At 44.1% G+C, this 13,258-nt stretch overlaps 1 long non-coding RNA gene across 1 annotated transcript in view; it reads left to right on the top strand.

Annotated features, from left to right (window-relative positions):
• LOC109291988 overlaps nt 1-960 on the top strand; it is an 11,475-nt gene extending 10,515 nt beyond the window's left edge. The window contains exon 2 of the long non-coding RNA XR_002096011.1: nt 847-960. This is a non-coding gene — a long non-coding RNA (uncharacterized LOC109291988). The remainder of the gene's footprint in view (nt 1-846) is intronic.
• Nucleotides 961-13,258: the final 12,298 nt, after the last annotated feature.

Raw genomic sequence — 13,258 nt, 5'->3', positions numbered from 1 at the left:
AATCCCAGAGACAAATGCAGGATTACAAACATGTCAACTTTTTAAACATCAGGATTTGAACATCATCCTCCAGATTCAAGTCAACTCCTAGTTCCCCAGCATCCCAGGATGCTTTGCACCTCCCCTGCAACCCCCTCCCCCCTCACAGGATGAACAGGCTAGCCTTGGCCCAAGCTTTCTGCTCTGGCTGAGCAGGGAGGCATGCTCTAGAGCCCCTTGGCTTCTAGCCTGGGCCGCTGCAAGCATGCAGCTGCATTTCTGGAATCAGAGGTGAATGTCTGTTAACTTGCTTATCAGTTCAATTTATGAATCTTAGACTAACCTGCAAAGATTGAATAGGTTCAGCTTTGGGCTTTTTGACTCTCTGTACTCACCCACAGCTTTACCAAGTGTTAATTGGCTATTTTTTAGTAATTGGTAGTGGGGCTGAATCTCCTTTTTTTTTTTTAAATGGTTCTATATCCTATTCATTCTAAAATCTGTGGCCAAATTCCTAGGTGCTTAATAAGCAGGGGCAACTGTTACGGAAGATATGTGTAAAACTGAAATAAGATAAGATCATGTTCTTTGCATGAAATACCGACTTGTGATTTCTAAGCAAGAAACACATTTTACTTTCTGCTCCCAGTTGACTTATGTTAACTAGTTGATTTAGTCAGAAACTAGATCTTACTCCTTCCACTGGAAGTGCAATTGTAAGTTATAAGTGGCACCTACTGTGGATGAAAGAGTGATGATAGGGCAAGTTTGAGAAGCAGCATTCTATTGGATGTGTACCATATTTTCACCCCATATAACCCACCCAAAATATAACAGACACTCTGTTTTTATGGGTTTTTTTTAAAGGTACAACCAAGAAGAATAGATTTTATCTTGGCTAACTGAGTAGCAGCTGCTAAGAAACCCAGCCTGTTCCCAGTCCCACACATCAGATGAGGCCCACAGACTGATCCAGCAAGGTAAGTCTAGGGCTGTGCAAAGGGTCTAATTCAGCATAGCAATTAATGCTGCAATCACTGTACCCTCCATATCCCCTGCCAGATTTCTAGACCCTTGCATATAATACACACCCTAATTATCTCTGCATATTTTTTGGAGAAAGTACACATTGTTTGCGAGAAAACATAGTATTTTATGCCTTTTTGCTTAAAGGCTAATAGTGGGGATTTTCTGTACCAGTAAGTCTGCCAGGATGAAATTTATGTGCCAGTACAACACATTAGTTTGATGCAGCTAAAGGTGTTCAGTTACCTCTAATGCTTCTCCAATAAAAAGGGAGGAGGAGGAAAGTTTGATCTCTGTCACAGTTGGAGCTCCTGTCTGAAAGAATTGTTGCTTAGAAGGGTAGACAGACCAAAGCTATTTATATTAGGGGCTTAATCTTTTCAATACATGCAGAGCAGTTTACCTTAGAGCAGGGGCAGGCAATTATTTCCGGCGGAGGGCTGCATACCCAGTTTTGGCAAGCTGTCAAGGGCTGCAAGGGTAACCCCGCCCCTTGACAGGTGCCCCGCCCCCTGGTCACCATCTTGGGACCAATGTCTCAGGGCAAGCACTGGTGGGGCCCAGAGCGGGGTGCAGGCTGGCAGGGGCCTGTGGAGCTGGGTTGGGCTCCTGCTGGCCTGGCTCCATAGAGGCCCTGCTGGCCAGGACCCTGTACTCCTGCCACCCTGCTCTGGGCCCTGCTGGTGCTGGCCCCGGGATACCGTTGTGGGCCGTGTGCACCCATTCACTCTGAGTGCCCCACAGTACAGGCTGGGGGCATCGTGCAGCCCCGACCCCTGTGCTCACCGGCAGAGAACGAGCTGGTGCTGAGTACGGGGAAAAGCGGCCCCCGCCCCCACCCCGTGGCTGGCGCTCCCTGCTGCAGCTGCTCACAACCCACGCGGGGCTGTCCTGACCAGGTACAGGCAGCCCTAGGCGGGCTGCGAGCAGCTATGGGGCAGGGGAGGGGCCGCTTTTCCCCCCACACTCAGCACTAGCTTGTAACCCAGCCTACTGCCAGCCTGGGCCCTGCATTCGCCCATCAGGGCTGTGCGCAGCGGCAGCAGCTGCAGCCCCCCTGCTTGCTGCATTGGGTAGTGTTTGTCACTGCCACCTCTGGGCTACCCAGAGCGTGAGCTCCGGGTGGGCAGAAGCAGCTGACATTGCCCAGCGTGGCAGGGTGCAGCTGCTGCCGCTGTGCGCAGCCCCAGCGGGCAAACCCGGAGCCAGCATGGGGCCCAGGCAGGCAGCGGGGGCAGGTTACAAGCTGGTGTGGAGCGCAGGGAACAGTGACCCCTTGCCCGCACTGTGGCTGGCGCCTCACAGCCAGCACCCCGCACTGCAGCTGCTCACAGCCTGCGTAGGGCAAGCAGCTGCAGCAGGGAGCACCAGCCACAGGGTGGGGGGGCGCTCTTCACTGGGCTCCTTCCCTGCCTGGGGTCCCCACCCTCCGTTACCTGAGGTTCTGGCATGGTGCACTTGCATGGTCCCAGGCCAGAAGCCCCTTCTAGGGGGGAAGGGCTTGGGGGGCGCGGGCGGGCAGGCCCTGCTGTTGCAGGAGCCTACTGGGCTTCCCCTGGGTCCTACTGCCCCTGGTTCCTGTCAAAAATGAGAACGGATCAATATTAATTTTTTGAATTTTTTAGGGGCCTCACAGGCCAGATAGAATGGCCTCATGGGCCAGATGCGGGCCATATTTTGCCCACCCCTGCCTTAGAGACAGGATACCACTATAAGATGTCTGCATTGTGGCAACACCTGCTCAGGTGTAGCTTGCAACAACCCTTACTCCCAAGGGTGCGGACAGATGTAACACTTGCACTGTCCCAAGAATGTCACTGATTGGAAACCAGTTTACAATAGTCCTGGGTCAGGGGTGTTCACACATATGCTACTAAGGGTTAAGTAGAACCATCACTTTTTAGGCATTGACATGCTACCGGGGGGAGGGAGATGCCACCCAGGAGAATATCGCCCAAATGCAGATTTCTGCTATCCCTTTTCACTAACACTGAATTTAGCGAAGACACATTCATGCACCTTACTGACATCTGTGTGGTGGTACCATGACTGGGAGTGTGTATGGAGGAGGGATGGGGCGACCTAGATCCCTGCTTTCAGACTCCCAGGAATGGGGCATTTCAAAGCTGCCAGAGCTTTTAAAGAGCACATTCTCTCAAGATGAACATAAATATACTTAAATTCCTGGAAGTTGACCAGGGTGGGATACATCCCAGGCTGATTTTGGGGGTTGGGGGAAGTTGGAGGGAAGGCTCCTGGGGGCTGCCTGAGGACTGTCACCAATGGAGAAGTTGACCAAGTGCAGAGCCCAGCCTTCAGAAACCCCAGTCCCCAGGCACACAAAAGCAGGGGTCCAGGCACCTCCCCCAATCCACCTGGCCACCTCTCACCTTAAATAAGCATGGAATGCATGGAATTTGCTAGCAACTGATTGCTGATCAGTTGCCAGCAATGGGGAAAAATTGGCCAGCTTTTTAAAAGCTGAAGAGAGCTGCTCCTAGCCAGGGACACTTTAGCCAAGTGCAGACAATAGAGGTTGGGGCAGCAGAGTTCTGGCTGCATACCAGAGCAGTCAGGTGCTGTGCTGAAGTTGGGAGGGGGGGGTGCCTCATGCCTGGATGGCCAGCAGATGCTAGTGTTTATATGCTTGGTGTCTGCACATAACACAGCTGATTCACAGAGAACCAGTTCCAAATAATACTCGATTATCCAGATTATATTTTTGAAACTGTTCAGGTGGTTTAAGCCATTCTAAACTGGAGTGTAAACTTCAAGTGTCCAGAAGTACACTGCCCTTAAACCAGTTTAAGTGTTATGTCTGTTCACAACTTAAAATTCCCCATTTTAGAGTTTGTTACAGGAAGCAAGCTCCAGTAAGTACCCATGAAGCTTTGATTTTGAAACACAAGCATGTATTCCAGGTTTTGCCCAAGTGAGAGTCAGTTGTCTGGAGCTAAGCTGGCTTCATTCCTCCAGTGAGGGGTTCATAATTTCCATATAAAACTGATAACAAGCTTCTTGGGTGTATCCTTCCTAGAATTAATTTTGCCTATGTTGCACTAAATACAGGGAGCAGGGTTTCTTTCTCATGACAAGTCTGCAGTTATTTTAATCCTGCTAGGGCTTTTGCCATTGATTTCAGTGAAAATGGGTTCAATTCCTAAAGTAATTTAATCCAGTTTCACTCTCCATTTTTATAAAGGCATGTGGTACCAAAGTTGTATTTTGATGGGCAAGCATTTGATTCCTGTTTCTAGCCCCAGCTTGGAGAGGCACTTTCCTGAACCTAAATTGTAAGCAAGAAATTGCAGCAGAGTAGCACGTGGAATACCATATGCTGCTGCAAAAAACTGTGAACAAAGGTATCTCTGGGATGTGATCTTGGCCCCAGAAAAGTTGATGGAAGTCTTGCCATTGATCTTGCTGAGCCAGACTTCCCCAGAGACACTCAAAATTACTCTTTTGCAGAAGATCTTCTACACTGCAGGGTAAATTCCACTGAACAGTCAGGTTCTAGCTTTAAAAAAAATATTTTTCTTCAAGACAAGTGGAAAGAAAAAGAGACACCTTCCTCTTCTTTTTGCCTACCAATTTTTAAAATGTTGAAAATGAATAAAGATCTCTTCAGCACCATGCTTGGGTAACAGCATAAGCATCAATTTTATTTTTTTAAATACTAAATTACTTATATGCTTATGTAACAACGTCTTCCATCAGAATTTAAGCCCTTTACAAATATTAATTATGCATCTTGTCCCTGTAACTCATTTTGAAGTTCAAGAAGGTATTCCTATTTCTATAAATACCAGTGTGGGGAAAGTATGTTGCATTGTTTTCAGTGGCATTGTACCAGGAATTAATATGACCTTTTATCTCTGTGCAAGTCAGAGTCTGGTAGCCACTTGTTTCAGAAGCATGCAGCATAATACAGTTTTGGATTGCAGGCACCTAATCTTCTTTTTACTTTGTTGACTGACGCCTGCCTAGTCCTACATGAACGTCATCTCTTTCTGTGTTGAGGTATGGGCCTGATCCAAAGCCCACCCTAGTCAATGGAAAAACCCTGCTATTATTTCAGTAGGCTTGGGAAGCTAACAGGAAGATTTGCTCCATTACAAGACGATCTTGTTGAAACACAAGGAAAACAAACACAGCCACATCACATTGGATTCAGCACTGTAAATTAAATATGTAAATCAAAGTAATGTTAACTTGAAACTTAGAAAATTGGCAGAAGAGAACTGGAAAACTTAGGGAACAATCCAGTGCTAACAGAGAGATGGAATAGATGTATAACAGCTCTTTTCTTTTTCTAGTGTATTTTAAGAGTACCGATACTGTTTCTTGGAGAACAGCTGGCCAATAGTGACACCATTTTTTTTCCCCTGGATTTCATACATTTTCTAGGTAATATGTCAAGGAAAATAGTGTTGTTTTATCATAACACTTGGAGATCCCAGCTAGGGTTGAAGGCCTGTTGTGCTGGGTGCCCTAAGGAGGTTACAGTGCAACTAGACAAAGGATAGAAGAAAGAGTTTGGTCCATCACAGGGGAAGTAAAGTGGGGAGATCCACATGACCTGACTGGAGTGAGTCACTTGAAGCCTGTGTAAGGACAGACCTTCTAACCTAAGTGCCTGGAGTTCCAATGCTTTAAAATGCAAGACCATTACCTTTAAATAGACCTTAAAGGAATGAAGCATAGAAGTGGGGCAGAACAGAGGGTGGCACAGCAAAATGCCATAAAAACTGAGTCTGAGGAAGGTCTTTTTATAGCATATTTCCCCAAAGAGGGCAGCAGGCACCCTGCATTCATTTCTTTCTCTAACACTGGAGCAATGCAAGGAAATCTAGGCAGGGACAGTCTCATTTACTAAATTAGGGCATGCTATCTGTCAGTATTGCTGTTAAGAGGCTTATTAAAAGGGCACACAGTACCTGACAAGTGAATCTTCAATCCCCTGAAAATCTCTTTAAATTAATGATCAGTTTAAAACAGTTCACATAAAAACTTTTACTCATCACTTTGATGTGTGCTTTGAGACCAGGAATTGCACATCGTTTTGTAGGGATGAGTGCAAGGCTTTTATTGCCATTTTCAGTATGAATTTTAACTGCTGGTTAAAGAAGAAAAAATCCCTCCACAAATGCCCACGCATTCATTAACTGTGATGGCAACATAAAGTGACATTCTCGTTCCAAGGATTATGCGCAACATAATCCACCACTGGACGAAAAGATGCCATTAAGTATTTGCAAATGCATTTGAAGAGTGAGGAGTTAAGGCAGGTAACAGACAGGTGACCAATTGGAACTTGTCTTAGTAGACATATCAGTAAAGGGTTAAAAATCTCAAGCATTACTTTCAGAGAGGGTTTCTACTTTTGTGTTTTTTGTTTTGTTTTTTTTTTAGTTTTGAGCTACAAGGCCACTCTGCATGTGCGCTTCTTATGTTAAAATAGCTAAACGCACATGCTTAGTTTCCCTTTTCACACGGTTGTGTGATTGTTTAAAATATCAGATTGCAGGACTCGTCAGTGAAACAGAAGATGAATCACAAAGGGTGTGTTTGTTCTTGGTTTGTTCCCACCTGATGTTGCTGAAGAAATGAAGCATGATACTTGGTTTCTGCCAGTCAGTAAACTGAGGTGTAGCATGGGAGTGGATGCTGTGTGCAGCATGCAGTGCCCACCCCAGATGGACAGCACATGTGGTCTGTTTCAGGATCTGCACCACATGCAGCTTCCCCCACCCTTCCCTCAGCTAGCTTGGGACTGTGCCAGGAGGAATGCCTGCTCCAGCTAAGCCTGGACCCATGGTGCATATGGTATCTGCAGGAACTGCAAACAGTATGGGTCCCCAACTGGCTGGTGAGTGTGTTGTGTGCAGCATGTATTCCAGATCCCAGAGCAGCCAGAATGGCACTCAGGCAACACTGGGGATTGGGTGACAGGTCTCTTCTGGCTGCATCTTTAATGCAGGCATGTCAGATTGTTGTTCTGAAATGCACCACCTTGCTAAGGGCAACATCACAGTCTTAGGATGCATCCAGATGAGCAGTCGTGCAGTATGTGGCACTGCAAACACATCTGCGGTGCCACATTCCACCCATTCAAATGTTCTCTGTGCTGCAAGGGAGTGCTGCCCATGCATGCGTTTCTACGCTTTTTTTTTCTGTGAGGTTTTTTGACCCCTCCAGGGGTCAAAAAAAAATCCACGGGGTGGGGGAAGCGGAGCAGCGCATGCATAGGCAGTGCACGCTGCTCAAAAGCAAAGCTGGGTTATGGCTGCTGGCCAGTTTCTGCATGGCAGAATTGCTGCTGCTGCATCCCTAAGAGGCTCCCAGGATCCCAGGTAGGGCTGCTAGGACCAGCCTCCTGTACTCCACCTGGGGTAACTTGCTGCGCGCCAAAGCACAAGTAGCACCAGTATTGCCTGGGGACATAGCAGAAGTACAAGGTGCGCTGCTGCTACTTGTCCCTGGGAAACCAAATGTCCATGCTCGAGTGGACCTGGCCCTAGTGCTCGAATACCCCAATTTGAGAGATACCTCTAATGCTGGTAGCCTCTGTGCGTTTCTTATTACAGAAAATTCAGGAAAGGGAGAGCTGAAAGGCTAGTTCTGCCGTAAAGGAAGTGGCAAAAATTGCCCTTCAAAGAACAAAACATTTGTCCTTGTGCTTATGATTTTTTTTTAAACAAGGATGACTTATTTTTCATATCTATTTTTAACCTTTCCTACTTAATAAATACAGTTATAAACCATGGAACAGGCTGGGGGCTACCTCTAAAATGTTGGATCACTGAATTCTAATGACTTGTGGTTTTGCACAGAGCACATTTGCTATTTGTTTTGGGGTTTTTTGCTTTGGAAACAGGCTGAGAGGCCACAGCCACAAACCCACATAACTGCCTGCCATCACAACCCCTGCCAAACTGCAAGGGCTGATTTGCAAAGCAGCAGTATACCGAGTGGAAGCTTCCCCAGTTAAGAGAAGGGCAGACTTGGAAACTGACTCTGAAGTTCCCCACCCCATCCGATGGGTACTGTTTATAAGAGAGCACATGTGGAACTTATTTGGATTTGAGATTCAGCATCAGGGAAAGGATGTGGGGAGGTGTTTCACAGTTGAGCAGACAATTAATTTTAATATCTAAAACCACATGTCACAGCACCACCCAGCAGGATTTGTAGTTCAGAATGTGGATCAGATCCTGAAAAGAGCCATGTCTTGATAGCAACTCTTTAAAATAGGAATTTGCTAATAAATGCATTCTTTTGCATCTAGCCCAGGGGATTTCCAAAGTGATGGATCAGGGCTGTGCTTTGAACAGTAGCCTCCATATGAATGCTGCATACCAGTTTTATTGGGCAAACATTGGGTTATTGGGTAAATATTGGGCAATTTCATAATAGCCACTTAACAAAAGTGCCATTAAAAAGGAGAAAAAAAACTAGAATGATTTCATCTAAAAGAAAAAGAAAACCACTATCTAAATTTGCTTGATTAGACAAAGTACAGTTTTTAATTTTTCTGGGTCCTGGGCAAACCATTTGTTCCTGGTAATAGGACTCCAGGGTGAAAGGGCTTACACAACAAAGCCCTATAAACTTAAAAACTTTTGCATAAAATGCTTAAAATCCTTTCTAAGCCTCATGCAAAGGCAGAGTTGGCTCTACCTTTGATAATGATACTGTAATTTTCAAAGCACTATGCAGATATTGTATCAAATCTCAAGACATCACTACAACATAGTGTTATTCCTATTTCATATACTAAAAGGAGTTTAGAATGCTCATGGATTTTAAGCAGTAAGTGATGCTTCCTGTGAAAGAGACATGGTAAAGTCTCTAAAATACAGTACTCTTGGTCTTTCTGTGCCATGTTACCTTGGTTATCTGGCATCATAACTAAGTACAGCAAGAAAGGGAATGGAAGTGAAGAAGGAATTCTGGGTTCCGAATGATGAAACGTGTAGTTACAGCATTTGGGGTATAATGCAGAGTACGACTGCCAAATAGACGCTGTTTTATAACCAAGTCATAGAGTTCATCTATCACATGTCATCTGTAAAGCAGTGGAAGGGAAGGCTTGTTTCAGGAAACTATGATTTAGGAAGTATTGAATGCAACAGCCGTGCATTAATTTGAGTAAATATACAGTGTTTTATCCTTTTTTGTGAATTGTGTAAAGCTACCAGTGTTTTCCAATCTTGTATATAGCTACAAAAATAATTGTGTTTTTTCAGAACATGTTAGGTCAGCTATGTTAAGAGTATGTTGTTTTTCCTCCCAGCACGTGTATAATTCCTCACTGTTAATGATGGAAGGTTAAAGCTAAGTAGAACATGCACCATCAAAAACTGTGCATCATCTGTATGAATTACATCTTGGTTTTAAAATGAATATCTGAGCTTAATGCTCCTGAAATCTAGGCTCACTTGCACTTCTGTGTTTGTGTGCACATAATTAAGAATTAGTTCCTCTTTAATGACTGTATAAATAGAACCCTAGAACTGGAGATGCTAGGGCTGCCCTGTGCTGCTGCTTTCAAGGGTCTATAGCCAATAGTATGAAACAGATTTACTGCTGCAGCTGTAGCTTGTAATTGGTATCAGATGGCAAAATGTTATGCTTTGTTGCTTCCTTTCAACAATACAGCAAAATTTGGAGCAACTGACTCACTTGGACAAAGCAACAGTAAGTTTTACTGTGCCCTTGTCATGTCTCTTCAGAACAAAATGATTCATGCTAATGTCTGGAATTTGTATGGCAAGTTTTCTGTGATGGCAAAGCAGGCAAAATGCTGGTTAACCCAACTCACCTGGCCGTGTTTATGCCACATGAGAATTTGCCCTCAATTTACGTATTCTTGTATACAAAATATCTTGCATCAACAAAAAAAACCCAAAACAAAACAAAAAACCCATGCCTTTCCATTGAAGGTGTGGCAGTAAACTATGGACTGCCCAATGCCTACATTAAAGCAAAGTTATTCCTGGGCCAGTATACCACCATCCTACATCAAATGGTGTCAAAGCAGGCTGAGAATTTTCCAACAATATTTTTTGCTGAAAATGCTGGTTCATCCAAATAGACCCTTCTCTTATTTAGTTTTTTTTTTTAAAATCCACTAGTAAAGATTTGCAGAAGGTTAGAAGTTGCCAGCATCTCATTTACTACTTTTGAAAGCACCCTGGTTTTTGGATTCGTAATGGACTTGTTTAAAAAAACCGGAGCGAGCAAATGGATATCTATTAACAAAACAGATGACCTTGACAGGCTTAGATGGATGGAAACTAAATATTTTCCAGTTTTCTAAAATGTGTGATTTTAGTTTGTTCCCATTAAGTAGAGGAACATTGTTAAATCAGATTTTCCTGGGACAGAACTGCTCATGTCTTTCTTACTAGGCTTAAGCTGATGTAAGCTAAGGGAGATTCTTATTTCTTGTAGTAGAAACCAAGCTTTTATAGCAAGAAGGTCTATCCATGTTGTCATTATTTAGTGCAATACTGTGATGAGCAGGAGAGTAACAGTTATGCAGACATAGGGAGCCTATGGATTTGTTCATATATTTGCCACACAGGTAATTTTGGTTGGACTCATGCTGGGTAAATTATGGCCTTATTGAAACCAATAGAGGCTTTGCCATCGACTTCCATGGGCCCAGGTTTTCACAGTAGTAGCATCCCAGGAGCTCAGAGAATGAGAAGCAAACATTCAGAATTGAAAACAACAGTAATCAGCTTCATGTACATATTTTGCAAGAGAGGTTAAAGCTTCAATAGCATCACTGGCCTTTCATTGCCTCCATAAAACTCATATCAGAGTTGGGGCACTTTTTTAGTTCTGTTTTATTTATGTCAGGGATACCTGGGTGGCCAAGTAAATGTATCTGGACCCCAGATTCTTTATGCCCTTATTGTAAGTTATTGTCTGGAGAGAGTGCTTACCATAGTGATCTTTGCTGTGGAAATGCTAGTTTTTGTAGTGCATGCATTTTGTTTTTCTTATTGGGAGGAGACCACTAAAATTTAAGCATAACATTTCTCAGCCACACTCTCTCTCCTCCCCCCCACACCCACCCCGCTCCCCTTTTTATAGGCTGTGAATTAGCGTTGGATATTCAGGAAAAGCTCTCTAGACAGATTAGGGACATGAACAGATTTTGAACAGAGCCTTAATGCATGGGCACAAAAGGACAAGTGTACTGATGGGAATATTAATACCTGTGCTCTACCTTCGAGTCAAAGTACCTTAAAGAGCTGCTTTCATAAGGAGAGAGGTTTTGAAGTAAATATCCTAAACAGAATAAAGAATTTTTAAAAGCGCAGGGGCGGGGGGACCAATATTTATATGGCAGTAGTAGTCCAAGGGGGTAGTCGTACATTTGACTCATTATTATGTGTAGAACAGTATCAGATATAGCGGTGCTGCAGATGAGCATAAGTATTCATCCCTTTTTCAGGGCTTAGAGCCTCAGCTATTGTGACCCATTTAAGATGGCAGTCTTCCTCAGCTTTCATATACAGTTATATGAACACTGCTTGAAGGGAACTATAGGAATTAATGGCTTTCACTTCAGCAAGTTGTTGTCAGTTAGTATAAATTTAAAGTATAGTTTGAATATACTGTAGTTGCATATTAATGATTTTTCAAGAACACTGTTTAGTAAAGGAAGCCTTGTTTATTGGACAGAAAAGCAATAGCATTACATGTATGAAGTTCAGTGTTGGTAAATACACTGGGTACATGTAGGAAAGAGTAACTCAAGATGCATATACACAATTATGGATTCTTACTGAATTTCTACTTCTTAGGAAAGATGTTCTTAGAACTATTGCAGATTGTTCCACAAAACATCAGCCCCCTGTTCAGCACTAGTTGAATGGCAAACAGTATATTGGGCTCTCTTAATTAAGGAACTACAAACAAAGCAGAAAATGTCATTGTTATGCTGTATAAACACATGGGATTCCCACATCTTGAATGTTGTGTGCAGTTCTGGTCCCCCCCCCCCAAAAGAATGTAGTGGAACTAGAAGAGGTAGAGAGAGAGGCAACAAGGATGATCAGGGTTATGGAGAGGCTGAATAGGTCAGATCCAGATCTTTTACTGTAGAGAAAAAGACCTCTGAGCATGAGTGACTGGTGCCTCCTGAATCTGTGGGGGGCGCCTGCAGAAGCTGCCTACCGACAGCATCAGTGTTGGCCATCAAGGGGGGCACATGCATCCCCTACCATTCGCCTATGCCTCTGAGGGGAGATGAGGTAGAGGATTATAGAGTAAAACCTATCATCTGAAAACTGTGGAGTTCAATATTGGATAGTTCAAAGTATCAAATACTTCAAAGCTGTCACTCCCAGACAAACAGGTTTTTTATATGCTTTACAACATGAATAATTCAAAATACAATTCCTTGGAAATTTTCTGGTTCCTTGGCCAAGGTAAACCTCATTAAATAGATGAGGCGTCATTAAACTGCTGCAGCATGTGCTCAATCCGGGAAATCAACTGTGAAGTTGGATGAATGCAGCCTGCACTGATCATGCCCATAAGACACTCTGCACAAGGCCAAGGCCCATAGTGGGCAAATATGCTGGTAGGATCCTACCAGCATAAGTCTGAGTTAGTGCAGCACTCCCTGTTCCTTCCTCCCTCCCTCCCCAAAGACATAGTAGCCATTGTGTTCAGTCCCTGTCAGTGCCAACTGTTTTTTCAAGTCATAGTGAACCACCACATCAAATACATTTCAGCTTCCTCTCCGCTCCCAGAGCTGAGTTGCACCTTAGTTCCCCCTTTCCAATCATTCCCGTTTCTTCACCAGCTTTAAATAACTGGCAGACATTGCCAAACATTGATTTGGTGAGGCTGTTGCCCCCTCTCTTGGTCTGTTGCATGTGAGTGGTGTGGCCCCACCCTCCATGAGGTAGAGCCAGGCCAGGTGGCCCTATGCCTCATCTGTATATATATTTTTGGAGGATCCCAGGACTTCTGACAAGAATACCTAGTTCCAGTCACAAGCAGCGGCTAATTAGCATGTGGATCCTTTGATTGGGGGAATATCTGGAGTACACACACATACTGAGCAGTGCTGGCCTGTGGAATAACCATGGCTTAAAATGCTGTTGACTGTGCTGGGGTCCAGCTCAAACTATATGGTAATATTTTGAGCCTTTTGGCTTTAAACTGAGAGTGAGCAAAATACAGCCCATGGGCCAGATGTAGCCCACCAAGTGATTGTATCTGG

This window comes from Gavialis gangeticus, unplaced genomic scaffold, assembly GCF_001723915.1.
Source record: "Gavialis gangeticus isolate Ggan-Ray unplaced genomic scaffold, GavGan_comp1, whole genome shotgun sequence".
Classification (NCBI taxonomy): Eukaryota; Metazoa; Chordata; order Crocodylia; family Gavialidae; genus Gavialis; species Gavialis gangeticus.
This window is presented reverse-complemented; position numbering and strand designations above follow the sequence as displayed.